The sequence below is a fragment of the Cyprinodon variegatus genome, unplaced genomic scaffold (genome assembly GCF_000732505.1).
Source record: "Cyprinodon variegatus isolate N-32 unplaced genomic scaffold, C_variegatus-1.0 Scaffold247, whole genome shotgun sequence".
In the NCBI taxonomy this organism is placed as follows: Eukaryota; Metazoa; Chordata; class Actinopteri; order Cyprinodontiformes; family Cyprinodontidae; genus Cyprinodon; species Cyprinodon variegatus.
Genome location: NW_015150700.1, coordinates 228,836 through 233,648, shown reverse-complemented (window position 1 = coordinate 233,648; position 4,813 = coordinate 228,836). Strand labels below are relative to the sequence as shown.

Below are 4,813 nucleotides of genomic sequence, written 5' to 3'. Positions count from 1 at the left end.
GTCACGAGTACACGAGAACGCTCAAGAACGCATATTGAGAAACGGCCATGGTTTTATTTCCATCTTCTTCCTTTTTCTCTTTAATAGTGGTTAATAAACAACCTCCGGTTGGGGTACTGCCACCAACTGGTAAGGAGGATAACAGCTTAATATGTAATTGTGAATTTGTGATTCATACTCTTATTTTTGCAAAGTTGTAACTTTCATAGATGAACCATCTGATGCAACAAGAATGAATAAACACAAATGTCACATTTATTTATGTTTTTAGACTTGCATCTAAAAAATTCAGACACCTACATACCTCCAAAAAAGTCTAAAAACAATCCACTGGACTCCGTTTCCAAGTTTGGAGATATTTCGCTTCCCTTCCAGGAAGTTTTATCAATTCAAATTCAAATTTATTTTTTTTGGGAATGACCTGGATGACTGAGAATCTTCACCAGCATATCTGACCTACGCACCTGTTTTTTCTTTAATTGACAGTTATTTCACCCCGTTAAAATAAACCATCCAAAGTTGATTATTTATTTCCATGCAGAGTTTGAATGTGTGGCAAGTTAAATAATGAGAAAACAACAAAATAGCATCCTGCACTGCAAACATCGGCTCTTTAATGATTTGTGTATTTTACCTAAAATCCACATTGAACAGGTCAATTAGAGTTTATTAGGTATTCCATGAACCATCATGATTATTTGTGAAGTATTTTTCCTTTCAGCTATGTTAGGGTTTCTCCTGCCTTCATGTTGAATTTCTGAGCCAACTAACTTTCAGTTGACAGTCTAGTATATTTCTATTTTCCTGTGCATGACTGAGATAAAGTGTTGCAGTAAAAAGAGCTGCTGTAGCCGTCCTCTCCCCATCATACCTCTTGGGTTTCTTTGGAGTGTGGCTCTCTGATGTTGTTTGTCCATGAGAACCTGCTGTGCAACCAGCTTCAGCGCGTCCCGACACCATATGTTTGTATTTTGTTTTTTTGCATGGACTTCCATTAATTAAAGCGCTTTGGTAGCAAAGACAGCGCAGTCTAAAAGAGATAAATGGTTTCTAAATTTATCTTCAAGCGATTCAAGACACACACTCTCAGTTTGGAAGCGCAGACAGGAACGCCAACAGGAGGCCTTGCTAATGTAGGCTACTGCTGTGAAGAAGGTCCACCTAAAAATACTTTACTTTAAGATGTGATCTAGTTGTACAGTTTTAACGTCTCCTCAGCAATTTCACCTCGCTAAAGAGAAAATGTGCGGCTCCATCGGCTGTTGTGTGACTGTAAACCTGGACAGTTATGTTTTAGTCTCCTTAACACACTAAGGTTGAGTTCACACACAACTGTACCCTAATATTTCGGAAAAGTTGATGGAAATAATTTTTTAAAGAACCCTAAGAAGCTGAAAGTGGATCGGCTAAAACCACTAAGATACACTTCCCAGAAAATAATGCTTAACGTGAACTGGAACGAAGGAAGAGCCCAACTGAGCTCCATGTTTGCTGTATGCAGACCTTCACCACCGAAATCACATTAACAGAGAATTGATTTACCTTCCAGGGTGTTAAAATGTACACAGACATTAATGTAGTTACAGCCAAGTCTATGAACGTCAGCTAAACTGTCAGGTGTGTTTTTGTTCCACGGTGTGTCACGATAAGTGGATGTGGGAGTGGTGCACATCAGTAAAAGTGCTGTGTAGAGGAGAAGAAAAAAAAAAAAAGAGGCTCTAGTAGCTGTCAATACATCGATATATCTGGCTCATCAGAAAAATATGCAGCGCTGCACCTTTAGGATGACAGAGATGAGCGACTCCTCTGCAGTCACACTTTTTCACATTTTGGCTAGTGTTTAACTTAAAAACTAGAAGTAATTAAGTTCATTCACTTCATTAAAATCATTTTTTTTTTATATTTGTTCACCAAGTAATTTGGTTAATGCAGCTACACTTTTGGTTTTTCAGTAAAAATAGGCACTTTAGACGACGTTAACTGTCTGTATTGTTTATTTATATCTAAAATGATCATGATCTGCCCTGATAGCTGACCGTTATTGTTCATGTCACTCCGCTGCTTAAACTCTTAACATCCACCTCATTTTGGGTAATCCTCGCCTATTTTGCATACCCAAATGAAAAAGCGAATAACCTAGGAACTGTAAGCCCAAATTACATGTTCAATACATTATTTGAAAGCTAACACCCCCTAGTTTCCTAATATATAAATTGAAATTGGGTGACTAGAACACAGACCAACCTGCATCAGATAAAAAATGACTCAAAGTTGTTATTTTAATTCTCGGAAATGATAGGTCTTTTTTGAACAGCAGTAATAAAAACATTCTTGAGAAAAAGCAGGTTTCATTGTATTATGTGTTCTACATAATGTCAAGCACAAATGCAGAAAGTTTCAGACCTCTAGCTATAACAGTTCCAGAGCTGTGGGGATTGGAACTTTTGGTGTCAGCTTGGAGCTGCGCACAATGGCTCCCCCTGCTGGTAAAAATTTTATAAATTCTGAATTATTACCCCCACTTGGGTTTTAAGAGATTAACTCTGTCCGGCCTCCAATTATCACTCATCTCCTCCACCTCCTCCTTCTGCTTGATATATAGGACAGTCCAGCTATCGGGTCCAGATCATTGCTTGGTGTGATATTGTTGGATCCAAAAAAGTAAATCTACTGGACTTCGTTTTCAAGTTTGAAAAATATTTCGCTTCCCGTCCAGGAAGCTTTTTCTATTCAAAATGTCTGGAATAGCGCTGAGTTTGAGGGTTTATAGAGTGGACAAAAAAAAGCCTTGTTATTTTATTATTGCTATTTCTGACATTTTTAATTGAAAAAGCTTCCTTGATGGGAAGCGAAACATCTTCAAACTTACAAAAAAAGTCCAGTAGATTGTTTTTTTGTTTTTGTTTTTTTACTTTTTTGGAATGACTATGACCTGGATGACTGAGAATCCTCACCAGCATTTTTGTTCGTTAGTTTTAGTTAGAGGGATTCCTACGTCCCCCGGAGGCCAGTGGGTTGCGAGGGTTTTGGTGTTTGTCGTGTCTCCTGATCGTTTCCTGGCTCCTAGATGGGAATAGAGTTTAAAGTTCCGCAGTTATGCTGGTACCATGTCTTGTCTCTGACCGTCAACCACTGAGCCTGCCTGTCTGCATTTGTGCGTTTCTTTCTGAGCTCGTTGCTTGACACATGGAACTCTAAACCTGCCTTCACGCTCTGTGGATTCCTGGAACCATGGATCTGTCTGTCAGAACCCCTGACCCGCCTGCAGACTCCTGGATTCCAGAACTGTTCCTACTGATCTGTTTTTCCTGACCTGGATCAGATTCCGGCCTGCTCACTGAGGTTGCTGCCTTCCCTTTAACCAGAGTGTCAGTGACTGGGGGGCACCCCCCCAATCACTGACACTCTGGTTAACAGGTGTCAGTGATTGGGGTCCATACTGGGTCCATCTTTCAAGTTTCTGACAAAAATAGGCAATTGGCAGGGCTTGGGTCATAAAACTTCAACATCTATTTATTATCTTTAACAGTTCAACAAAGTTCTTGGGCTCGTACCGTACCTTAAGTTAAAGTTCTTCACTGCAAAAACGATCTAGAAATAAGTCAGAATTTCTTAACTCAAGTCTGTTTACCCTTAATCTTAGTAGCTACATAAGATGAGTATTTTTGCAGTTGGATAATATGCGCTTGTAATAATATAATGCAGTTGCTCTTTCTTATTTTAAATGTAAACTATCTTGTTGCATTTGCAAAGTAGGTAACTTACCTCCTTTATTTATCTATCTATGTAAGACTCTATTACGACTTTTAGATTTAAAAAATACATATAATACTTGAAAAAGATACATTTCTAGATAATGTTGTAAAAATACTACTAAATGATTCAATACATTGTATATTCCAGGTATCGTTCGTCTTATTTCAGTCCATTGTTGGGAGAGATTGGGGACGGTTGCAACATTTTTTACTTTTCCCTCACATTTTAATGCTATTTGTATTTGAATGAAAATATTTTAACATAGTAAAATCACATCAACCCCCTACGCACACATACAAATACATAATTATAACAAAAACAACAACAATTCATTAACAAATAAAACAAAATTTTCATCACACTGTTCTTTTCAAATTATTTGCTTAATCAACTATTTTACATTTTTTTCCTTTACTATTTTTCCTAACAGAGGTTTAGGATATCCTGAAAATTGGAATAATCATTTAGAGATCAATGTAATCAGTTTGCCCTGCAAAGCAATAACATATGATTCACTTAGACTTTTGCGTGTTAAAAACAATTTGGGTGTTTACAAACAAGAATCATTATTATGTAATAAAATATTAGACTTATATACAGCTTTTTTTAAAACTGTTTAAAAGATTTGGGAGTAATTCAAACGTTTTGCATGCTGTAGAGATAAATCTTGTTGTCTGTACCCGATGTCAGGTGTGAGACACATTTGTATTGGACAGTCTCAGTAGGAGTGACAGCTTAGAAACATCCACAGTTAGTAAACCAGAAAAGGGAGTCTGAGGAGGAGATGGAGTGGGAGCACAGAGGACAGAAAGTCAATGAGGGGCTATGTTTGCACATCATTTCAGTCTTGGTAACTGCAAGAATGTTTAAAACCCTATGCATGTCAATTACATTTACTCATAATGGGACATTCCTTACTTACAGTTAAAGGTAAGTACACGTTTGTCTTTACCATGCAAGAGCTGTTCTAGAGTCGTATGTAAGAGTTTTAGAGCTTTAAGGGATTCATTTCATAAGGTTTTTATTTTCTTGGTGAAAGATTATTCAACAACAACAG

The 4,813-nt window shown here is 37.4% G+C and overlaps 1 long non-coding RNA gene across 1 annotated transcript in view; it reads left to right on the top strand.

Annotated features, from left to right (window-relative positions):
- Positions 1-4,813, top strand: part of LOC107089312 — a 259,957-nt gene that overhangs the window by 85,603 nt on the left and 169,541 nt on the right. The gene's annotated exons all lie outside the window — the stretch shown is intronic.